The sequence below is a fragment of the Rhinoraja longicauda genome, chromosome 28, assembly GCF_053455715.1.
Source record: "Rhinoraja longicauda isolate Sanriku21f chromosome 28, sRhiLon1.1, whole genome shotgun sequence".
In the NCBI taxonomy this organism is placed as follows: domain Eukaryota; kingdom Metazoa; phylum Chordata; class Chondrichthyes; order Rajiformes; family Arhynchobatidae; genus Rhinoraja; species Rhinoraja longicauda.
The window spans coordinates 18,093,557-18,119,463 of NC_135980.1; the positions used below are offsets into that span (position 1 = coordinate 18,093,557).

Sequence of the window (25,907 nt, forward strand, 5' to 3'; positions counted from 1 at the left end):
TGTACATCTTCGCTTGTCCGATGGACGAACTCGTATAACTGTAGGTAGCTAAACATCTGCGGTTGAGCATGCCCCAATACGACAGCCACTGTAACACAGTTGAAATCTGTGAAAGGCCGTTTATATCTTTGGAGACAGAGATAGATGGATTCTGCAATCCTGTACAGGGGCGGCTTCGCGGCGTTTAGGAATGAAACAAAAATAATGCATTTGTCATTCCCTCTGTGGTTACATTGTAATGGCAGTGGCGAGGGTGAAGGAGTGGTTGTGTATTTTTTTAAACAATAGACATTACATGCTCCTTCGCCGTATGGCCAGCGGGGTAGTGTGTCTATATAAACTCAGAGGAAATGCTTACGTTCGGTGGAAAATATCGCATATTTCACTGTGTGGCACAGGAAGAGAGAGAGAATCTCTGGCAGATACGGCGCGACTCAGACTATGTCTTCCTGTGTACTCGCGGTGTGTAGAGAGAGAAGGTGGGTCATGTTTTTAAATGCAAGAAATACTTCGCCTGGAGACGTGATTATGTGAAAGAAAGGGGCCGTACTTAGAGATCCAATTATCCAAATTGTGCTTTCCTGCACATTGATCCATGTCATATTGACGAGTGTGATGTATTAGCATATGAAACTGTACTGTTGTCAACGACTGCCTGAAACTGTGCATCTTATTTATGCAAGTATGTAAATATCGACTCATAAGGGTAGGTGGAGAGTGGGGCATTGAGGGTCGTGTGTATTGTAGTCCGTGTGTAGATCCATTAAGATTACCCGTGCACTGTACAGCGCCGCTTGTTTCTCCAAGCCAGTGAAGATAGACAGAAGAATGCTGGAGTAACTCAGCGGGTCAGGCCGCATATCTGGAAAAAAGGAATAGGTGACGTTTCGGGTCGAGACTCTTCTGCAGACTGAGAGTCAGGGGAGAGGGAAACTAGAGGTATGAAAAGGTCCAAAGAACAAATGAATAAAAGGTTTAAAAAGCACAAATCAAAGCCACCAAAGATGACCAAGGAAAGGTGGAGAGCACAATGGTCCATTGTTGGCTGTGGGGAAGGTGGTAGGTAACGAGTGGATACAAACAGTGAAACTAAGCAGGACGGCAGTGAAACTTGCAGGATGTCTGGGGTGGCGAGGGCCGGAGAGAGAGAGGCGATGCAAGGCTTACTTGAAATTAGATAAATCAATGTTCATACCGCTGAGTTGTTGTAAGCTGTCCAAGCGATATATGAGGTGTTGTTCCTCCAATTTGCGTTTGGCCCGTGTTAGCTGCACCCTGAGCAACAAACCGACCCGTGGGTCGCCGATCACTTGAGCCGTGGCCCCGCCAAACCTGACCCGAGATAGGGGCCATTCCCAACACTTCCCTGCCTTATGACGGATGCGTTGGCCCCGGTCTCCAGCACCGTGCGCTGACCGGGCCCGCACTTTGCACCGCGTTATACTTGTCACAGAAACAAACCGTTTTAAAACGGTATGGATAGACTGGGTGTGGATGTAGCGGGGACAACCGTGTTTGGAATTTCTGGGACCCCCTCCCCATCTGACTCCGGGAGCGGGGGTGTCTGGAGGCGAGATCACACGCTGCCCTCTGGCCAACCAGATTCCCACAGATTCCGGAAAAAACACGAGCAGCCCTAACTCACCAGGAACTGTACCGGTAACGTGTTCCTGCACAAACCTGTCCTCGTCACACTGACAGGCGCACAGTCGCCCCTGATTCACCCTCACCCCTTCACAGACCCACTACGCTCTCACCCTCATCCTAATCGTCAGCCACCTCACCCCCTCAAGCACCCTCGCCCTCCATCCCCCATATACCCTCACCCTCACCCCCGTCATCCTCACCTCACTCTCTACCACCCTAACCACACTGTTACCCGCCTTCACCCTTGCCCCACTCGCCCTCAGTTACCCACCCTTACCCCCACAATTACCGCCCTAACCCTCACTGTTACCCACCCTCTCCCTTGCCACACTCACCCTCAGTTACCCACCCTTACCCCCACAATTACCGCCCTAACCCTCACTGTTACCCACCCTCTCCCTTGCCACACTCACCCTCAGTTACCCACCCTTACCCCCACAATTACCGCCTTAACCCCCACTGTTACCCACCCTCACGCTCATCACCCTCAGCCTCCTTCTCATCACCCTAATCCTCACGGTCACCCACTCTTACCATCACCCTCCCAGTCACCTACCCTCACCCTCACCCCCTCGCCACCCTCACAGCACTGTCACCCGCCCACACATTTACACTGCCCCAAACCACGCACCGATACAGTCTATGGCCGAGCCACACAGACTCGGTGAACAGTCCAAGTGTGGCCCAGACGTGGGGTGCTCCCCGATTGCCGGGTTCCCCGCGTGTTCCTCGCTGCCGGCGGCACCACGCTGCTCCTCATTGACCTCAAGCGGTCGCCGACCAACCAGGGTGTCACTTTCAGTTTATTATTTGTGAAACTCAAACGTTTTATGAAGGGAATTACAGGGACGCTAGACAGGGATGGACATAAATGACCGGCGACTTCCTGTGATAATTCACGGGAACAGTGTAGAGTGTGCGTGTGTCCAGCCAATCGTTGGGGTATGCTGGCTCGGGCCAAGCCGCACACTCAAAGCCTCCACCCCACGCCCCTCGCTGAGAATATTGCCCCTAATGTTGGCACTGTGGTCAACTGGTCGTTCTTTGTGATCAGGCTCCGTTTTAAAACTCTCCAGTTCTACGCCCATCCCAGTCCCTGTAACCCCTTGTAGCTCTAAACGCCCTATCTCTACAACCCCCTCCCGCCCCTATACCCCATCTACCTCTGTAACCTCTGCTCCGCTCCTTATCTGTAATCATCTACAGACACTGTATCTCTCTCTCCCTCTCTCTCTCTCTCTCTCTCTCTCTCTCTCGCTCTCTCCCTCCCTCTCTCCCTCCCCCTCTCCCCCCCCCCCCAGGCCTTGCTCCCTTCTCCGCCTTTGTGACCCCAACCTGTATCCTTCCCTTTCCCTGTAACCCACTCCAGCCCAACGCTCCTCGAACTTTTTTCCACCCTAACAAACCGTTTCTGCATGTTTGCATGTCTCGTCTCGTGGTCATCATCAAGTTTAATGTTATTGGCAGTTTATCATCAAATGCCACGGCTTCAGACTCTGATAATGTCGCTCCAAACCGTTCCCTTTCTCTACACCCCACCCGCTTTGAAAATAGTCTTTAAACCTGGCTTTCTGGCCAAGCTTATGATCACCGCCCTATACTTTGTACATGGTTCCATCGCAAATGTTCTTTATTCTGTTGAAGTGACGTGCTGGGCGTGTTTGCTCGGGTCAAGGTGAGGGTTTTCTACTATAATAGAAGGATCATTTCTATTACTGATTACTATACATAAAGGTGAGAATGTGAGGTTATTGTTATTTATTATATATAAACACGATGTTTTAGATATGAAAAGATTGTGCTTTACCATAATATACAAGAGAGATGAGATAGACAGTGCTAAAAATTCTGGCATATTATTGTAGAATTCTAACGATTTATTAATGTATTAACACACACACACACACACACACACACACACACACACACACACATATTATATATATATATATATATATAACAAATACAACTGCAATATATAAGGATATAGAAATCCTGTTTATATATTACAAATGGACAGTTTGCAAATATAATCTTGGAAAATTTCTTATTGGCATTTGGAAAAATATAGGTAATGAAAATCAATGTATCCTTGTTCAAGGAGAATTATTTTACACCAACTTGCTCAAGTTATTTTTTAGTGATTATTGTAGTTTATGCAAGTATGGAGTTTTAAAAGTTCTTATCAAAATGTCACACCAGAAACCTATTGGCAATAATACACCCCATGGGATGGAAAATCCAGTGGCACAAAAACCAATGTCAGTGGCAGTGAAATAGAAATAGTTATTAATCAGTAAGCATTTAATTCAATGTTGTGACCACTTCATTTTACATGAACTTGATATACAGGACCTTGTAATAAAGTAGCAAGTTATATAAAATGTAAAAAAATTAAAAACAATATGAACAAGATGAACACGCTTCAGATGAATGGATGAATGATTATTTAAGTGGTGTTCATAGTAAATAACATGTAATGTAGAGAATTGTGAAATGGTAGAAAGATTGAGGGTGTAGAGAGTGACCTACTACAGATGGCTGCATTTTATTTGCGTTTAGGAGAAGAGTGACCTGTGCATTATAATTATACAAAACTTCGAAGAAGGCAGAACGTTGAGAAGCTTGTCAAAAAAAACGTTGTGGGGCTTTGTCAGTGGACGTGTAGAGTATAAAAGTAAAGGATCTCTGCGAAACGTTTATAGAATGCTGATTGTGGCGGCCGCCCCATATGAAGAATGTCAAGGCTTTGGAGAGTACACAGAGGAGTAATCAGGTGGTTGAAGAATTGAGGGATTCAATTTTGTGGCGATTTTGTAGAAACTGTGGTTGTTCTGCCAAGAACAGATGAGTTAAGAGAAGATAACAAACAAGAACACTGGAAGTACTCAGCAAGTCAGGAAACATCTCTCCACATAATCCCAGCATCTGCAGGGTTTTCTTTTCCTTCGCTTTTCAAAGTTAAGAAAAGATTTGTTACAGGTGTTCAATGTCATGAATGTTTTTGATGGAGGAAAGAAAGAGAAACTGGTTCCAGAGAGAGAAGACGGGCAAGGACAGGACACAGAATCAAGGTGATTGAAAAGAACCAGAGGGGAGATGAAGAAACTTTAAAGATGGAGTTGCCTGTGATCTGGAATGTGCTGACTGAAAGGCTGATGAAAGCCAATTCAATAGGAACAGTCAAAAAAGGATTGAATAAACATTTGAAGGGAAAAGAATTACAGGGCTCTGTGGATAGAATAAGTGAGTCAGATTATTTGCTCTGCCAAAGAGCTGGAGTGGGCACAAAGGACTGAACAACCCCCACCTCCCTCTCTGCAGTGTCACTCATGATTCTCGGCATTGCTCAGAAATATGAAATTAAAGTGCGGCTCAGCCTGATCTTACTGCATGGCTCCTGTGGCTGACTGATTCACTCCCTTCCTGATGTCCCCGAGCATGTCAGCAGTTCATGCAGATTGACATGGCTGCGGTAATTTCCACCGGTGACTGTGTCATCATTAATAGATGTACTTTTATGAAAGGGCCAAACAATAGCCTTGCAAACCACAGACTTGAAAAGGATAAAGTGGAGATGGATAAACTTATAGAAATAAATTTTAAAAAGAAAGTAGTAAGTGATCATCAAATGTATAACATGGTGAATGTGGCTTTTCATATGTGGCAGATCTTTGCAATTGATTGAAATATAATGGAAACAGGCCCTTCGGCCCACCAAGTGTATGCTGAATATCGATTACCCATTCACACCAGTTCTATGTTATTCCATTTTCTCATCGACTATCTACACACTAGGGGCAATTTACAGAGATCAATTTCAAACCCACATGTCTTTGGGATGTGAGTGGAAACTGGAGCACCTGAAGGAAATCCATGTAGTCACTATCTCCCTTATCTATTCTCTTCACAGGTGTTTCTAAAATTATGAGCATAGATAGGGAAGATAGTTACAGTCGTTTTCAAAAGGTAGGAGAAATTAGAATGAAAGGATAGGTTTAAGGTCAGAGGGTAAAGATTTATAGGGGATTTGCAGGCACACTTTTCTCAAAGAGAGTACTAGTATGTGGAACAAGCTGCCGGAAGAGGTGGTGGAGGCACGTACAATGGCAGTGCTTAAAATGTATTTGGACATTTAATTGATGTGAAAGGAACAGAGGGATGTGGGCCAAATGCAGGGAAATAGGATAGTTAAGTATTTCAGTCGACATGGATGAGTTGGGCAGAAGGGTTCATTCGCATACTGAATGACTCTATGACTCTAGATACTGGAGAGAGTTCACTGTCTGATTCTGCAGTGAATAGGTATTGTACATTATTTTTAGAACACGATAGTCATCTCCAATATATAAGTGTTCATATCAAGCAGCGGAAGGTGTCAAACATGGAAGGGATCAAACAGACTCAGAAAAAGAGATGGAGGGATTGCCAGTGTGGGTCAGAAACTGGAAGAGGTTATTTAAAGTAGAGAAATGTGATCTTAAACCACTTTTAAATTAATCGTATCTTGAAAGGGTTAGGCCATGCGTAGGATTCAATGTTTTAAAGTTCATGGGTTCTTGTCTCAGGTCTGATACATATCCTAAGCTGACGCAGTACTGAGGTTCTATGCAACTCTTTCCTTTTCAATTACCTTCAAGACAACTAGAATTCGGAATCATTTTGAACCATCTCCTAAGTTTGGTGTTTATTAATCCAAATAACATCTCGGTCAGAAGAAGTTTCGTACTGAAAATGCTGGAAGTTTATATTCACATTTCTAGTACTCATTTGATTTGTGTGATACATTTGTTTAATTTATGGATAATTTGCAAATCTTGGAAGGTATAAATTGAGGAAACCACTGATCCGTCCCAACCTGAGGTATTTTGTGCATTCAGTGACACCATGCTGCTGCACTACAACAGGCCTTTAGCTAAAGATCAAGGCTGTGAGCTCAGCCCCTGCTCTACTCATTCTATAATCACGACTGTGTAGCTGAACACAGTTCCAACTCCACCTTCAAATTCATCAATGACACCACCGTTGGTGGACGAGTTACTAGACGGCGATGAGTCAGAATATAGGAGGGAGATTAATCGATTGACCGAATGTTGCCAGGAGAACAACCTTACTCTCAACGTCAGTAAAACCAAGGAACTAATTGTTGACTTTGGAAGAGGAAGGATGAGGATCCATAAACCTGTCCTCATCAATGCTTCTACTTCCTTCAAAGACTGAAGAGATTCCGTATGTTAACAAAAACTCTCTACAGGTGAGAGTGTTCTACAGGTGTATAAAAGAGAGCATATAGACTAGTTGCATCACAGCCTGATTCAGCAACTTGAACACTCAGGAATGAAGAAGATTGCAAAAAGTGATGGACATTGCCCATTCCATTACGTGTACTGAACTCTCCACCATTGAAGGGATCTACAGGAGTCCCTGCCTGAAAAAGGTAACCAGCATTATCAGAGACCCACACCACCCTGGCAACAGTCTCATTTCACTCCTGAAATTGGGAAGAAGGTAGAGGAACTTGAAAACTCTAACGTCCAAGTTCAGGTGCAGCTTCATTGCAACAACCATCAGGCTATTAAACACAACAACCTCCAAATTTTCTCCAAACGACATAGACTTGGGGGCATTCTGAACTTTTTTTTGTTGTTTATTGTAGCGATACCAGAGTACTATGTTTGCAAATCTGTTGTTCTGCTGCAAGTATGAATTTCAATGTTCCATTTTGGGACATATGACAATAAAACACTCTTGACTTTGTTCTTGGTTAAACCGGAACTGTATAGAAATGCAGCTTGATTGAGTTGTTCAAAATGTTGTAAGGATTTAACAACAATGATACTACAAAATTATTTTCTCTGTTGGGAGAATCATGAACAAGATGAGATACAGCATGGAAACAGGCTCTTTGGCCCACCGAGTTCACACCAACCCATTGATCACTTATTCACACTAGTTCTATGTTGTCACACTTTTGCATCCACTCCCTACACACTGAGGCAATTTACAGAGGCCAATTAACTTACAAACCCACATGACTTTGGGATGTGAGAGGAAACCGGAGCGCATGGAGAAAATCCATGCGTTCGCAAGGAGAACATGCAAACTCCACACAGACAGCACCTGAGATTGGATCAAATCCGGGTCTCTGGCGCCGTGAGGCAGCAGCTCTACCAGCTGCATCACTGTGCTACTCTCTGGATAGGAAAGGTTTAGATGGATATGGGCAAAACCCAACTAGTTTAGATGGGGGATCTTGGTTGGCATGGACGAGTTGGGGCAAAGGATCTGTTTCCATGCTGTATGACTCTCTCTTCTTTACCCAGGAATGGAAGTCTAGCATAGTCTTCACGTACAGTTCAGATGGCTCGGATGGACAGGGGCCTTAAGGGTTGAGTGCACAGCTTGTTGCTAGGAATAACTGCATCAAAGGACTTCAGCAGTTCAAAACAAAAGTGGCACTGCCAACTTCTTGAGCGCAATGAGTGCAGAGTAATGAATACTGGTGTGGGGAGGGAAGTCCAGAGCTCAGGGCTTTGGCAGTACTGGTGCACATGCTACAATGGTTTATGATGTTGATCATCAAGGAACAAGAATTGCATTTACGCAGAGATTTGAGAGGATTGTAAAGTAAAAGAAGATTGCTGCATTAGGGGAGAGAAAATCCATGGGAGGATTAAAAATAAAGCTGAGAGGTTTTATATTGGTATTGGTTTATTATAGTCATCTACAGCAAGCTAGTGTGAAAAGCTTTATTTGTGTGTTATCCAGGTAAATCATACTGTGCATGAGTACATCAGGTAGAGTGAAAGTTCAAATAAAAAGAAGTGCAAAATATAGTGTTACAGTTACATATAGAGTGCAGTTATAAAAAGTGCAAGGGCCGGAATGAGGTAGAGTAGAAGAATGTTCAGAAAATTCAACCCCAGATTATGAGCGTCTGACAATAGAGGGGAAGAGGATGCTCTTGGAACTGGTGGTACGTGCTTTCAAGTTTTTAGATCTTCTTCCTGACAAGAGGGGGGGGGGGGGGGAGAGAGAGAATGACCAGGGCGTGTGTGTGGTGCTTGAATACATTGGCTGCTTTCTCGAGGAAACATGAAGTGCAGATGGAGTCGATGGGGAGGAGGTTGGTTTGTGGTCTTGTGCAGAGCTGATTGGAGAATTGCTCAGCTGGGAAACAGTCTACACAATTGAGCGAGGGAAGAGAGGTGGGCAGGACTTGGTGTGAAGAGCAAAGTTGTGCTTGTCCTGATTAGAAAATGGAGTGTATTTAGAGAAAATAGAGTATAGAAAATGGATGGTTGCCCAAATGTTCATTGGAGTGACCAAATCAGCAGGTAACTAAGATATGAGTTTCGCCAAGGCAAGAATAAAGGCAAGTGCAACTATGAAGGAGGAAACAGATGTCTTAGTGATGGTACAGATATGAGATCTAAAACTCAACTCCTGATAAGCTACAAATATTTTAGATCATCCCCGGGTTTCTCAGGGAAATGCATTTGTGGCTGATAACACAGAGTTTGTGCAATTGGTCAATGAAAGAAAAACGGTGTTACAGCATGAATCAGGACCTTTGCCCCAACTCATCCATGCTGATAAAGTTGCCTTTCTAAGCTGGCCTTATTTGCCTGCATTTGGCTCGTATCCTTCTCAACCTTTACATTCCATGAACCTGGTCAAATGTCTTTTACGCATTGTAATTGTACCCACCCTTACCACTTCCTCTGGCAACTCCTTCCTTATATCTCCAGGTTTTGTGTGATAATGTTACCCTTCAGGTCCCCTTTGAATCTTCCCCCTCTCATCTTAAAACTATGCTCTCTAGTTTTAGACTCCCCTATCCTAGATAAAAGACTGTGACCATCCACCTTATCTATGCACTTCATGATTTTATAAATCGCTATAAGGTCATCCAATAGCTTCTTTCACTTCAGGGAACACTGCCCCAGCCTATCCAGCTTCTCCTTATAACTGAATCCCTCCAGTCATTGAGTCACAGAGTGATACAATATGGAAACAGGACCTTCTGCCCGACTTGCCCACAATGGCCAACATGTGCCAGCTATACTAGTCCCACCTGCCTGCGCTTGGTCTATATCCCTCCAAACTTGTCCTATCCATGTACCCATCTAACTGTTTCTTAAATGTTGGGTTAGTCCCAGCCTCAATTACCTCCTTTGGCAGCTTGTTCCATACACCCACCACCCTTTGTGTGAAAATGTTACCCCTCAGATTCCTATTAAATCTTTTGCCCTTCACCTTGAACCTATGTCCCCTGTCCTCGATTCCCCTACTCTGGGCAAGAGACTCTGTGCATCTACCAGATCTATTCCTCTCGTGATCTTATACATCTCTATAAGATCACCCCTCATCCTCCTGTGCTCCAAGGAATAGAGACCCAGCCTACTCAACCTCTCCCTACAGCTCAGACCCTCTAGTCCTGGCAACATCCTGGTAAATCTTATCAGAACCCTTTCAAGCTTGGCAATATCTTTCCTATAGGATGGTGCCCAAACTGAACACAATATTTTAAATGTGGTCTCATCACGTCAGCTCAAGTACAATAGATTGAGTAAATGGGAAGCTACTGAGTGCAGAATATAGTTCTCAACATTGTCGCGCACCATTGGCCCCACAGCAGAAGCGTCCACGTCGCGGGGCTGGAAACTGGAAGTGTCCTGAGCTAATTCTGCTACCACCATCATCTACTGTACAAGTGATGGTTTGCACCGATTGTTGCCGGAAGCTTGCACCCTTTTCAGGACGGACGATGACAGTGATGTACCATTTGAAACATAGATGATGGACACGAAAGAAGAAGAAACCCACCAGTTCCAATACATAGCCAATGTCCACAATGGAGTAGAGGAGAATTGGACTGTACCCTAGGTTATGGAAGGACCATTCAGAAGCTTGGTAACAGAGGGGAAAAAGCCGTTCCTGAGCTTGGGCATGCATGCTTTCAAGCTTCCGTATCTTCTGCTGGACAGGAACAGGAGAAGAAGGAATGACCAGGGTTTGTACACGTCGTTGATTGTGTTGGTTACTTTTCCGAGTCTGCGTGAAGTACAGATGGAGTTAATGGTCAGTCTGGTCAGTGTGATAGACTCAACTACATCTACTACTCTCTGTAATTTGCGTTCTTGGGCAGAACTGTAGCCAAACCAATTTGTGATGCATCCCAAGAGTATGGGTTCTATGGTGCAACTGTAAAGATTTGTAAGAGTCTTTCCCTGGCCGTTGCTGCAGAGAAAAGAATGGAACAAATGAGTCAGACATCCTTAATACCTCCACCAGTGCCTCGCAGCCCATGAAGTACATTTGAAGTACGGTCCCAGATGTGATGTGATCTCAGATGGTCCCAGCTCTTTGTGTCCAAACAATGTATGAACACAAAGAGCTGCCATTTGCTGGTGGCTTTAGCACTCAGCAAGCCAAACACTCTAATATTTTAACTTGCCTAAATGTGAAGCTTTAACAGGTATACATTTGTAATTGCGGTAATCTTTCCCTAAGTAGATGTCTGGGTTAAGAATTCTTCAACTGACATCACCATTTTTCCAATTCTATTAGAAACCCCAATCCTCTTGCTTATGATAAATAATAACAGTTATTTATCTTTTGTTACTATTTAATATTGGACTCTGAGACACAGTTGAGAGTCACTTTCCATGTACAGAGCTTTATTTATAGCAAGGGTGATAGATGGACTGGAAGCGAGTATTGTAGTGATATTAATAACCCAGAGTTTGTTCTTCCTGCCTGTCTGCTTCAGCAAGGATTCAGTTGCCCTGTAAAGAAATTATGTACAGGTAGCGTTTAAAGGGTCTGCATTTTTACAATACTTTATATACTCCTGGCAGGATACCCCAAAACGTATCACAGCCAAATCGGTACTTACTGTATGTGCTGCAACCCCTGTTGTGACGTAGGACAGGCAATGGCTAACATGTGCACAGCAAGATCCCACACAGGCAGCAAACTGATTTTGTCTCGAGAATTTGTTGCGGAATTGTCGAGTGTGGTCTCGTGTTACTGGCCTTGATCGCAATAGTGCTACTTGAGACCAGTCGATATGCTCTCTATTGTACACCGATAAAAGTTCAAGGGAGTATTTATCGACATACCAAATCTGCTCAATCTTCTAAGGAAGATTGAGCAGATTTGGTATGTCGATAAATACCAATCTTTATGATTGCATCAATGTGCCGGGTCCATGGCAGATCTTGAAAGATCTGCACAAACAGGAATTTGATGTTTTTTTACTCTCTTCGCCACCGTCAAGACAGGTTTGTGGATCCTCGGCCTTCCTCTTCTGAAGTCAACAATCAGTTCTGAGTTCAAAATATTTTCAAATCAGTAGTACAACAGATGTATCGTTGATCAGGTGAAAGGAGCTGTGGTGGAGGGGTACTGACCTGGGTAACAGGTGAATCAGAAGGCACCAGCAGCCCATCAGTCCCCACTTCTGAGAGCCCATTTCCATTGACTTTGTTAGTTAGTTGGTTAGTTCACTTGTTATTGTCAAGTGTGCAGATACAGTGCAACGCTTGTTCTGCAAGCATTCCAGTCAAATCATTCTAGACACGAGTACAACAGGTCCTCCTCTGGTACAGCACTCAGAGAGTCGGCATGCAGCCTTAGCAGGTCTCAATTTATACCACAGACAGAAATGTAAAATGTGCAGCTACTACTGCACCATGTAGCATGTTTGCTGTGTGCAACTGAAGAGAATTTCTTCATTTAAGATCTTACAATAAATCAGTTTGTGTCCTCTGTAAATAGGTTGAAATCGTTTTTTATGTTATGAAGGTCAGAACCGCAAACAGAGCGTATGAAGATCAGAAATAGGAGCAGGAGTAGGCCATTTGGCCGCTAGAGACTGCTCTACCATTCTGTAAGATCATGACTGATAGTCCTTGGCATTGGGTCACTTTCGTCTAATCCCTATAATCTTTGATTCCCTGTTATCAAATTCAGTCTACCTCAGCCTTAATAAATAATAAACTCGGCATCCATAGCTCTCTCAAAACAACCCAATGGTTTAGAAACTTCCAAATATTTGCAACCTTCTGAGAGAAGAAAACTCTCGACATTTCTGTGTTCAATGAATTACCCCTTATCCTGAGGATGTGCCCCCGGTTCTAGATTTGCACAGCAGTGTATATATCCTGGCATCAACCCTGTCAAGTCTCTTGAGGACTTCATGCATTTCAGTCTCCTAAACTTCAGAGTGTCATACCTCAGGGGTCAAGTACTAAAAATCAAAAGAACTACAGATACTGGAAATCTAAAAGAGAGACAGGAACGGCTGAAAACACCCAGGAGGCCAGGCAGCATCTGCGAAGAGAGGTGTTGAGTTGATGATTCATGTGGAAGGTCTTTTGTCACAAGAGTCTGATTTAACATAGGAGTAGTTTGAATTAAGTGCGGCTTGTTCCGAAACGTCCAGATTCATTCGCCAGTGACCTTCCAAACTCTATGTCTCCAAGTCGATGTCTTTATATGCATCATGCCTGCATTTGCCATTGAGGCCTCTTTGTCTTCACACTGTTTCTGACTTACCCTATGGCTCTCTCCCACTCTTTTGGCCACACTTTTGTTCAAAAGTGCATTTCCCACATTCTGACACTGACTACATCAAGAGTATTTATGTGACTGAAAAACACAGGAGAATATTCTGAAAGAAACTTTCAAAATGAATATCTTCCCTTGGAGACAAAATGGACACTTGATTGATTGTGAGCTGGAATGAAATGCAGGGACAATAGACAATAGGTGCAGGAGTAGGCCATTCGGCCCTTCGAGCCAGCACCACCATTCAATGTGATCATGGCTGATCATTCTCAATCAGTACCCCATTCCTGCCTTCTCCCCATACCCCCTGACTCCGCTATTCTTAAGAGCTCGATCTAACCCTCTCTTGAATGCATTCAGAGAATTGGCCTCCACTGCCTTCTGAGGCAGAGAATTCCACAGATTCACAACTCTCTGACTGAAAAAGTTTTTCCTCATCTCCAATCTAAATGGCCTACCCCTTATTCTTAAACTGTGGCCCCTGGTTCAGGACTCCCCCAACATTAGGAACATGTTTCCTGCCTCTAACGTGTCCAACCCCTTAATAATCTTATACGTTTCGATAAGATCCCCTCTCATCCTTCTAACTTCCAGTGTATACAAGCCTAGTCGCTCCAGTCTTTCAACATATGACAGTCCTGCCATTCCGGGAATTAACCTAGTAAACCTACGCTGCACGTCCTCAATAGCAAGAATATCCTTCCTCAAATTTGGCGACCAAAACTGCACACAGTACTCCAGGTGCAGTCTCCAGGGGAGGAGGTTTGAGGTGAAGTTGTAGGGAAGAATGTTGTGGCGAGCATGGAGGGAAGGAGATTTAAGGGATGTGGAAGTGAGGCAGTGTTTGCATTCCTATGTGGCTTATGTTTGTGCAGAGAAGACACTGGATGTTTTTTTTTCCATGGAAGTCTTGTATCTTGCCCAAAGAGTGAGGTTTCTTTGTGTTACAGAGAATACTCTTTTAGAGGTGTGTGTGTGTGTGTATGTGTGCCCGTGTGTGTGTGTGTTCATGTATTGTATGAATGTGTATTGGTCATATGTGATGCATGTGCATGTGTCATGTATGTATACACATGTGTGTATGCATGGATGTGCATATGCTTCTTTGCCTCGGCATCATTTGGGATACAAGATATGGGGATTGGACATTGGTGCCTGAGCCAAAGAGAACATTGAATGAGGTAGGGCTGGTAGTCATTGCTGCCATCTCCACTCCCACTAACTCCATTCCCCTCTAAACTTGTCTTGAAGCTGGGCCTCCTGCTTCTGGCTGGGAGAACCAGGTCTTCTCGCTCAACCCGAGCAACATTTCCTGCCTCCAGTCCCACCTCAGATTCCCTGACATCTCTGTCAAGGATGCATGGGATGAATCCACACCCGCTCCCTTCCAATTAATGATCCTCCAGCCTCACTGGACTGCAGGTTACTCAGAACACCAATGTTGTGACTGTATCCTTCCAATTTGTCCAGTGGCCCCTCCCTCCCACCCACTCACTCGCCTGCCCACCCTTGATAGCCTTCAGTACACCTCCATGAAGTCCAAGTCTGGAACTCCTCCATTTCCTATCGGCATCCCCCACCTCCTGAAGCTCCCACCTCTCGGCCACTGGCTTTCCATTCAGCCCATCTTCCAGCCACGTCATAGAACACAGAAGAGTCCAGCACAAGAACGAGCCCTTCAGCCCACAATGTCCATGCTGAACATGATATCAACAACTCCTATTTGTCTGCACACAATCCATATCCATCCATTTTCTTCATATCCATATACATGTACCTATCCAAAAGTCTCTTGCACGTCACTATCGTTGTCGCGGTCTCTGCCGACAACTCCCAATTCTCCAATTCTTAACTGGATGCCGGTCCCTTCGGCGATGTTTTCCGACACCATATTATGTCCCCGGTGAAGCTGGACGGACAGGAGCAACTCCCAGTGATTCAGCTCCACCATGCCACGAGGCGAGGTCGTGACCAAGACCGACCGATCCCCGCGGAATAGGCAGTCAACTTGCACTTGAAGAACAACCACATTTGACCGCGATCACCGCCCAGTGCCCGCAGAAGCCCGACAGGAGGCTGCAAGGGGGGGGGGGGGGGAGAGAAATAGGTTTAACTCTACAAATTTAAATGTCAGGACAAAGTCCTTTGAATCAAGTGCAAGTGAGTAAGACGGGAAAGAAAGCAGGCGGGCCGGGGAATGTGGCTCTTTATCAATAGGCGTGTCCAATGTCAAATGACATCGTCATTGTGCTGGTCGATGACCCCTGGCCCAGAGGGACGGAGCCCACAACTCGGGGACGGGGGTGTGCAGGACACACACTCGGGACACAGGCGTCCGGCCGGTGACCGCCGCCACTCGCCACTCGCCTCTCCCCCACGCCAAAACTCCTCGCCAAATAGGAAAGTTTGACAAGGCTCGTGATTGTTTGGTACTATGTCGCCTGCTAAACCCGTTTAATGCACGGGTCATTCTGCGGCGTTGTTGTTGGGGGAACCTATTCTGGCGTTGCCACGTTGGCCGGGACCGGGTCTGAATCGTCGGTGCCTTCGCTGGAGTGCGGCGCGGTTCGGCAGCGCCCTGGGTGTTGGAGAACATCGCCGCCACATGCCTGCCTGCCTCCCTATGCGCCTGGGTCGGATGTCTGTGGAGAGGTTCCTTGCTCCCTTCTGTCCCACTCTGCACAGTCTTGGTTGCAAGTTCACAGGACGCACACTTCTCAAACAATTGCGACTCAGTTTGGTTGGAGATTGCCCGAATGGCTTTGATCGCGGACTGAGGATATTCCGAGTGGAGTGTGGTTGTGGAACACATTGAGGCGGGGACCGGAGCACCACTCGAACTGTGGGCGGCAGCGGCTACATCGGCGGCCGGGGTCCCCAGACATTCCTTGCAGTAAGTTGAAGAGTGAGATGGAGCGACGCGGACTGACTGGCCCCGTGGAGTGGGACTTGCCGAGGCTGCTCCTGTCTTTGGTTATCTAGCTGTATGAGATTGTTGTACCGTCATAAAGCTAGATAACCGAATGTAAGAACCGCCTCGAGTTTCGCCACCGCTCGGCCGGACGAAGGAAGGAAGGAGCACACACAGACGCCGGGCATCACTGAACTCTCGCCGGCCTGGGCTGGCTACCTCCCCGCTGCAGTCGGCCGGTAGGGACTTTGCGAACTCCCCCGGGCAGCGGCGGTCTGAGCCCGGGAGTCGGCTGCTCCCGACAGACTGCTGGACCCAGGGAGCAGACAGGAGACAGGGCGAGGGGGGTGAGAGGAAAAATAAGGGGGGAAGGGGAAGGAGAGGATGGGAGAGGATGAGGGAAGGGGGAGGGGGAGGGGATGAGGATGCAGAGGAGGAGATGATGAGGGGTAGAGAATGGGAGAGGAGAGGGAGAAAGTGTGGAGGGGAGGGACAGGAGAAGTGGGAGGGGAGAAAGAGGCAGAGAGAAAATGAGGGGGTGTAGGGAGAAGATGAGGCATTGAGGGGTGAGGGATGGGCAGCGGGCGGGCGGGCATGAGAGGGACTGAGGGATGGGGCGCGGGAAGTACTAGGCAGAGAGGGGAGGGGAGGATGGGGGGGAGAGAGAAAATGAGGCATTGGGAATGAGGGGGAGAGAAGTGGAGGCGGGGAGGGGGATGAGGCGAGGGAGACCATTCGGGGGTGTGCAGTCTGCCGAGTCCCTGGCGTGATTGATGTGTGACATTGACAGACCGCGGCTTGTCCTGTCACCTCCCTCCGAAGCGTCGGGAGTCTCCCCGCTCCACGCCGCTGCCTGGTGCTCGCTGCGACGGATTTGCGCGCATTTTGCGCCTGTCCTTGTGCATGCGGTGCGGGGCGGTGCGGAGAGGCTGCGGGTCCTATGCGGGAGGGAGCGCCCCCTGTGGAGGGGGGACGGTCACTGTGCGGGAGGGAGGGGCCCCTGTGGAGGAGGGAGCGCCCCCTGTAGAGGGGGGGGCGGTCACTGTGCGGGACGGAGGGGCCCCTGTGGAGGAGGGAGCGCCCCCTATGGAGGAGGGGGGGGGTCACTGTGCGGGACGGAGGGGCCCCATGGTGAGGTACTAAACCAGTACTTTGCATCGGTATTCACCAAGGAGAAGGACATGGAGGACAGTGAGATCAGAGTGGAGTACACATATGCTGGGACATTTTCACCTTTGAAAAGCAATAATTTGGACAAATGGGGCCTAGTGGGATCTAGGTGCATCTGACAGTCATTGGAGAGTTGCCGAATTTCCTTCTCTTCTGAAAGAGAGGAAGGTCCCTTATGCTTGACTGATCCGCAGTGAGGGATCCTGGACAGGTTCACGTTTAATATTGTCACATATTAAGTTTTAGTCTGGATTCGGAACTGGTTTACCCAGAGAAGACAGGGGGTTGTGTGGAAGGGTGTTATTCTGGCCAGAAGTCTGTAGAATTCTGCAAGGATCTGTGCTGGGACTTCTGTTGTTTGTGATACTATATATAAAAATGGAGATGGATTGGTTGGTAAGTTTAATTCAGTTACCAAGGTACAGTGAAAAGCTTTTGTTGCGTGCTAACCAGTCAGTGAAAATATTATACATGATTACAATCGAGCCATCCACAGTGTCCAGATATATGATAAAGGGAATAACGTTTGCCGCAAGATAAAGTCCAGGAAAGTCCGATTAAAGATAGTCTGAGGGTCACCAATGAGGTAGATAGTAGTTCAGGACCACTCTCTAGTTGTTGATAGGATGGTCCAGTTACAGTTAGGAAGAAACTGTCCCTGAATCTGGAGGTTTGTGTTTTCGCACTTCTGTACCTCTTGCCTGATGGGAGAAGTTAGAGTGACCAGGGTGAGACTCATCCTTGATTTATGCTGATGGCCTTGCTGAGGCAGCATGAAGTGTAAATGGGGTCAATGGAAGGGAGGCTAGTTTGTGTGATGGTCTGGAATGCATCCACAATCCTCTGCAATTTCTTGCGGTCTTGGATGGAGCTGCTCCCAAAACATGCTGTGATGCATTCCAATAAAATGCTTTGTACGGCGCATTTGTAGAAGTTGGTGAAAGTTTTTTGGGACATGCCAAAGTTTGTAGATGACACTAAGATTGGTGGAGTTGCAGACAGTGAAGAAAGCTGGTCAAGGATGCAGCAGGATTGATTATAGATCAGCTACAGAAATGGGCCATGAAATGACAGATAGCGTTTAATCCAGACAAGTGTGAGGTGTTGTGTTTTTGGAGGTCAAATGTAAGGGGAAGGTATAGTTCATGGCAGGGTCTTTAACAGCACTGATGCACAGGGGGGTCCAGCTCTATAGCTCCCTGAAAGTAAACATACAAATAGATAGAGGGGTAAAGGAGGCAAGTAGTATGCTTGCCTTCACTGGCCAGGGCATCATGTAGAAGAGTTAGGAAATCATGGTTCAGTTTTATAAAACTTTAGTTAGGCCATTTGGAGAATTGTATACAGTTCTGGTTACCTCATTACAGGAAAAATATGGAGCCTTTGGAAAGTGTAGTTTACCAGAATTCTGCCTGGATTAGAAGGTATTCACTATACGGAGAGGATGGACAGTCAGAATAAATATTTTTCCCAGAATAGAAATATCAAAGTCCAGATGGCATAGTTGTCAGGTGAGAGGGACAAGGTTTAAAGGAGATGTGAGGGGAAAACTTTTATACAGAAGGTAGTTGGTGCCTGGAGCGTGATGCCAAGGGAGGTGATATGATAGTGGCATTTACGGGACTTTTAGATAGGGACATGGATATTCAGAGAATGGAGGGTATTGATCATATGTAGGCAGAAGAGATTAGTTCAATTTATCATCGGTGTTTTGCACAGACACAGTGGGCCGAAAGGATCTGTTCTGGTGCTGCGCAATGTTCCATGGAGAGAGCGAGAGATGGGAGAGATGTGGGGGGAGAGATGGGGGAGACAGAGAGGGATGGGAAGAGAGGGAGACATGGGGAGAGACATAGAGAGAAGGAAATGTGAAGATAGAGATGGGCAGTGGGCTGTAAGTGGTGACACAGGTGAATTGAGTGTTGAAGGCATTTATCATTGGCCAGGGTATGTGTACGGGAGTTGGACATCATGTTACAGCTGTACAGGATTTTGATAAGGACAAATTTGGAGTATTGTGCACAGTTCTGGTTGTCCTGCTATGGGAAGGATATCACTAAATTGAAAAGTGTGCAAAAATGATTTACAAAGATGTTACAGGTCTGGAAGGTTTGAGTTATAAGTTATAACGAGAGTAATAAGGAAAAGCTGGATAGGCTGGGTCTTTTCTCGTGAAGGATAACCTTACAACGTTTAATGAAATCATAAGTGGTGTGGATATGGTGAATGTCACAGTTTTTTTCCCTTGGGTCCCTGGGTAGGGGAGTATGAAACCAGATGGCATAGGTTTACAGTTAGAGGGGAAAAGATTTAAAAGGACCGGAGTGGCACCTTATTCACACAGAGGGTAGTTTGTATATGAAATGAGAGGGCAGAGCAAATGGTAATGGTAGTAGGTACATTTACAATGTGTAAAAAACACTTGGACAAGTAGATGGGTAGAAATGGTTTAGAGGAGTATGGACCAGATGCAGACTGGTGAGACAAGCTGGGTTAGGCAACTTGGTTGGGCTGAAGGCACGGTTTCCGAATTTTCTAGCTCTATTACTAAGAGAGAGATGTGTAATGGGAAACAGAGAGAGATAGAGAGAGGAAGGGAGAGAGAAAGAGAGAGAAAGAGAGACAGTGGGAGAGACAGACAGACAAAGATATAGAGAGACGGCGAGAGAGAAGGGGAGATGCTGAGGGAGAGAGGCAGTGGGAGAGAGACGGTGAGAAAGAGTGTTGGTGAGACAGAGTTGGTGAGAGAGAGAGAGAGAGATGGAGAGAGGGGGAGAGAAAAGACAAGAGGGAGAGGAGGATGGAGGAGAAAGTGAGAGGGAGATGGGAAGGTGGAGACAGAATGAGAGCAAAATTAACCAATCCACTCACTATAACCAGTTGGTCTGTATATTAGCTGGGGGATAAATATTCAGCAAGATGTGCCAGCAGTGATATTCCTAATGGAGCAAGATCCATTTTTAATAAATAACCTCACTGAAAGTGCTTATGGAATATGCTGAACATTCAAAATATTCATTTAGAATAACTATTACCCAGGAGTGGGTTACAAACTAGAATATGTTCAAGGACTTGGACTAGTTTATATATTGATTAAATGATACCCAGGAGGGAGTTACAGTCTGGAATCTAATCTGGGTCTAGTTTGGTTTATATATATATTTACCATGGAGAGTGTAATGAACTCTAAAGTAATGGTGATTTTCATGCAGAATAACACACACCTGGATATGAGGTAAAAGCTGGAGGTTGGACAAATTCTGTATAAGGTAACATTCATACATGCAGGCCAAGCCCTAATTCAGGCATTTGTGGTTTATATATAGAAATATAGATAAATGTGTGTGAGTTATAGGCTTGAATATATTTTAAAGTTCTCAAGCCATCAAGGGTTGTTGTTAATGTCTGAGGCTTGTGATCTGGTTCAGTGATCTCTGACCACAGCTGGAGGTTTCAATGTTTGGAATAATGTCCAGATGTCATGCTGTGGCTTTTATTCAGTGTGGGCCTTGTGGTATGGCCACATGATCAAGCATGCCCTGTGTCATTGGCACAAGAGTGAAGTATGTATTTGAGCTAAGTGATAGTCAACCTACCGTTGTAAATTCATCGCAAGCAATTTACAGTCAATTGCTGGCAGATTCAAAGACTTTGCATCGTCACACACTAAACAATGTTACAACAGGATGTACTTACATGGTGCATTTCACCACATCAGAACTTGCATTGCATCATCAGAGTCTTGGTTGGCATTTTGTCACTGAGAAAGAAACTGGATTTTTTTAAAAATTACATTCCCAACTTAATATACATCTTCCTCAGCATGTGGCAGAATTTGACTCCGAGCAACATGTCGAAGTCTTAGGACTAGAACTAAACGCATGGTCATGGGAAACGTATGAAGGAGTTCCGAAAGGAACAGCGAGGCAGCATTGACGAGTGATCCAGAGGTTAAAGTGCAGGCAGGGCATCGAAGGTGAGAGTGAAAATAGTGGCATTTAAGAAACTTTTGAATAGGCACATTGGTGCAGTATGTAGGGAATAGGAGAAATATGGATCATGTGCAAGCAAGTGATGTTAGTTTAGCTTGCCATCATGTTCAGCATGGATATTGTTTGCCAAAAGGCCTGTCGCTGTGTGGTGCTGTTCTATGTCCTATGTTCTAAGAATGCAATATACTACAGTAAACTACACTTATCATTCTGCACATATTATTGTTCTTCGGAATGTTTGCGCTAATTTCCAATCAAAATTTTGAGGGAATTTACCACGAGATGATAATAGCTTTCCAGGTGTTTGGGAGGCCAGTTGCACAACATTTAGTTGAAGCAGGAAGAACGTTGACATGAGACTTAGAACATAGAGCATCTGGCTGTCAGTGTCCAATGACAGGAGGTAGTTGATTACTCTCACTCGTATTATGGTGAATAACTTTTCATTTCATTACTCCATCTCCATGTGCAAGCAGAATGTGTATCATGTGTAATACCAGAAGTGCAATGTACTTGGGAAAGTGTGTGCATGCAGGTGTTTGTGCTGGTGTTTGTGCATGTATATATGTGCGCATGTATGTGTGCCCATGCATGTGTGCATGCGTGCATGTGACAAAGAGATTGCTTTTCTGTGGGCAAGCTATATTTTGTGTACCATCCAGCAATGAAAAAAGAACTACATCAAAACAATTTGCTTTGGAAATTATTTAAGACCACCTTGTCCCTTATGCACCTGGCTGCAGGTATTTGGTTGCAACAGATAATAATACATGAGGTTTTATTGCAAACAATAATTGCTCATTGAAACTACTAGGGTAGAATGCAATAATGAGGAAACAAAATGGGCATCGGAATATACAGTACATCAGCGGTCAAAGTAGACATCACCAGCCTCCACTAAAATGGAAGGGTTTGTTTGACGAGTGGTGGGCAGTTTCTATGTCATCCAGTCTTTTCACGTTACAGCAATTTGGTGACTTGCTAAATTGATTAATATTTATATTGCATCTGATCTTAAGGACATTTCAAAATTCAAGTACTGTTGAACTGAATCTTTATTCTAACAGGAAACACAGCTCTCTATTCAGTAACAGCAAAGTGTTTGTTTAACTATAGTCAGGGAGGAATAGATGTAAAACAGTACACCGGGCCGTGTAATTCGAATTTCACTGTACATGTACAATAAACTGGTACATGTGACAATAAATTGACCTTGAAACCTTGAACCTTGAAGAAGGGTCTTGACCCAAAATATCACTAATTCCTTCTCTCCACAGATGCTGCTGGTCCCGCTGAGTTACTCTATCATTTTGTGTCTATCTACTGGGTTAAAACTCCTCAGGTCTTCTCAAATTAATGTCTTGGCAACTTTACATCCTCTCGCTGCCTGCACTGAAGCTCTGGTCTGGAATGTGGTTCACCACGTAGTGATGGTCAACACAGAGCCAGCCCCCAGCTTAGGGCTTCATTACAGTTTTTGCCCTCTCATCAATTGGAGAGGGTACATGGCTGAATGGGATGTTCATCACGGAGCTTTCGTATCTATCATTTAGGTCTGTGTACATGAGCAGACCATGAGTGTTATTGCAAGCCAGTGGAATTTGAGATAGATTACAGAGGCCATAGGTTAAAGGAGATGTGCAGGGGACGTTTTTTCCCCTAACCTTGATTTGTGTCACACGATCAGATCAGATCAGATTGTAACGAGCCTCACCTGGCCGAACACCTGGCCCCTCACCTGGCCGCACACCTGCGCTGCTGCCCTGACTTCCTGGTCGCTGAGTTGAAAATGTCGCAGGCAGGCCACCCGTGGTTCAGTCAATGACGGGAGAGCGGTCCAAGGAGCCAAACGATGGAAGCGAGATCAAGTTAGTTAGATCTTGGAGAAAACGTGTCAAGTGTCGTGACTTTTCGTATGTACCGGCAACAGAGCCATGAAATTCGTACCTGCAGAAACATTGCAGGACCGTGAACACACAGATAAATGAACAAAAAACAGTAACACAATAAATTAACATGAGCGGGAAGAAAATTGACCAGCAAAAGGAGAAAACAAGTTTTTTAAAAATCCCAAAGAAAAATTCACTTCCGATTGAATTTGGATCCTGGGAGTAAGACCTCTCCAGTCTAATGGCTGAGCACACCCCCGTTGTTGGGAGCGGGTTTCACGTTCAGTGGGCGCTTGAACTCGCCTTCCACCCCAACAGTCGCCCGGACAATTACTCGATGTGTCAGTGTCAGCTCTTTAACGTCGCGGGCAGCGGAGAGCTGATCCGCGCGGTCAGAGAGTTGGGAGATCTGTGTTCCTGCCGCAACTTGCACATTGACACCGCTCGGCTTTTAGTCACTTTACGAAGGAGGTTTTGAAGGTTGACACCAGGAAGTCCACACCTGAATTCCTTCCCGTCCTCTGTCTGACAATGAAGGCAAATTGTTTATTAAGCTTGGAATTGAAGTTAACACCTCTTCAATTTGAACACAAGTAACTGCAGAATCTGCAACTGGAATCTTGAGTACAACACTAAGTGCTGGAGAAACTCAACGGGCCAGGCAGCATCTCTGGAGGACGCGGATACATTGGCGTTTCGAGTCGGGACCCTTCTTCAGTCTGTTGTCCGAAACGTCGCCGTTCCATGTTCTCCGGAGATGCTGCCTGACCCGATGAATTACTCCAACACTTTGGAACACAGAGCTCTTAAGGATAGCGGAGTCAGGGGGTATGGGAAGAAGGCAGGAACGGGGTACTGATTGACTGATTAATGATCAGTCATGATCACATTGAATGGCGGTGCTGGCTCGAATGGCCTCCTCCTGCACATATTGTCTATTATCTATTGTCTATTTGTGTTGAGAGTTTAGAGATACAGCGTGGAAACAGGCCCTTCGGCCCACCGAGTCCGCGCCAACCAACGATCACCCGAACATTAGTTCCATACTACACACTAGAGACAATTTACACAGGCCAATTAACCTACAAACATGCACGTCTTTGTAATGTGGGAGGAAATCGGAGCACCCGGAGAAACCCAACGCGGTTACAGAGATAAAGTGCAAACGTCTTAAATTTAACCAGGATGGAAATAATTAGTTGTTCCGTGTAACTGGAGCTATTGCGACTGTAAAAATGTATCTGCACACCTCCTCTGGCAGCGAGAGGGGGAGAGAGAGGGGGAGGGGGAGGGGGAGAGAGAGAGAGAGAGAGAGAGAGAGAGAGAGAGAGAGAGAGAGAGAGAGAGAGAGAGAGAGAGAGAGAGAGAGAGAGAGAGAGAGAGAGAGAGAGAGAGAGAGAGAGAGAGAGAGAGATAACACAGCAAACAAACAAAAAGAAGTTAAATGAATTAAAATAAACACTATAGTTCAAAATTAAAGCTGAGCATGAAGTGCCTGGTGCAACCCAGGCTGTTCATCGTTTAGCTGGAGTTTGCAGTGCCGACACACAAGTTCGAAAACAACTAGAGAGTTTGATTTAATTAAATAAATCTGCACTAAGCAGCTCTTTTCAATTACTGTGACTGTGAGACAATCACGAGATCCGTTGCAGAATGCCACTGGGCAACCGTGCCTGGTAAAATGTGATTCCAGGGCCAGAGCTTTAGTTGGCCTCCGATATGGTCCAGCCAACCCCTCTGTTCAAGTTGGGGGATAAACGACAACTTGTCTGTGACCTGCTGAGTAAACAAAATGGTTCTCTTGAATTCTCAACTGGGCTTGTGGTATTTATTTGATGAGTTTCATTTTTGATGAGGCAGAATAATCTGTCTTATTAAACCAGGCAACTGAACCATTCTACCAACAACTAGAGTCTTGAGCTACTATCTACCTCATTCGATACTTGTGACATTAAACTAAACCCATTTCATCAACTTAAAGGCCTTTATCAGGACATCCCTTGGTCTTACTTCTTCAATCTCCGTGACAGTGATTTTCAATCATCCTTAAACCCTTCATATCCTTTCCTTGCCCGTTTCTTGTAATATTTGGGCAGCACTTTCCCAATTTTATGAATCTTTCCCTCTCAGAAACATAAGTTAATTTTACAGGGGCACTGTTCCGGCACCCTTACAATGCGTAGAGGCTGAGAAAATCAGATGATTCACTTTGGAATGGAAGATGCTGAAGAGATGACTAGGTAGCACCGAGGTTGAAATGACACATTCAGAAGAAGGTAAAACAATGCCCTTTGACATGTGCTGCAGGAAGGGGCATATTCCACTTGCATAGCTTACAACCCAATGGCATGAACATATACCTCCAATTTTAGGTAACTACAAAACCCTCATCCTCTCCCTACTTCTCCCGAACTCCCAACCTTCCTACACTTCCTCTACCCTGTGCCTTAACTGGACTAGCACACTTTTCTCCCCTCCCCTCTCATCTACATTCTTTCCTCTTGCTTCACAATTCGCAAATCTTCAATCCATTAGTTTCACACCTTCTGCCTTTTCATCTCTGGACTTTGTCCACCATTTGCCTATCAACCCCCTCCCCCCAGCCCCACCACCACCACCTTTTCTCTCTTTTGCCCTCCTACTATCAGCCTGAAGAAGGGTCCTGACCTGAAACGTCATCTATCCGTGTTCTCCAGCGATGGCGCCTGACCCACTGAGTTA

At 45.5% G+C, this 25,907-nt stretch overlaps 1 protein-coding gene across 17 annotated transcripts in view; it reads left to right on the forward strand.

Moving 5' to 3' along the window:
- LOC144607157 (uncharacterized) overlaps nucleotides 1-25,907 on the forward strand; it is a 99,203-nt gene that overhangs the window by 22,380 nt on the left and 50,916 nt on the right. For 2 of the 17 annotated variants that reach the window (XR_013549063.1, XR_013549061.1), the window contains exon 1: nucleotides 10,289-10,663. The exons of 14 other annotated variants lie outside the window; for them this stretch is intronic. The gene's annotated coding sequence lies outside the window, so the exon portion shown is untranslated. Of the gene's footprint in view, nucleotides 1-10,288; nucleotides 10,664-16,292; nucleotides 16,375-25,907 lie in introns of those variants that run through there. One more of the 17 variants, XR_013549066.1, reaches the window with a different exon arrangement.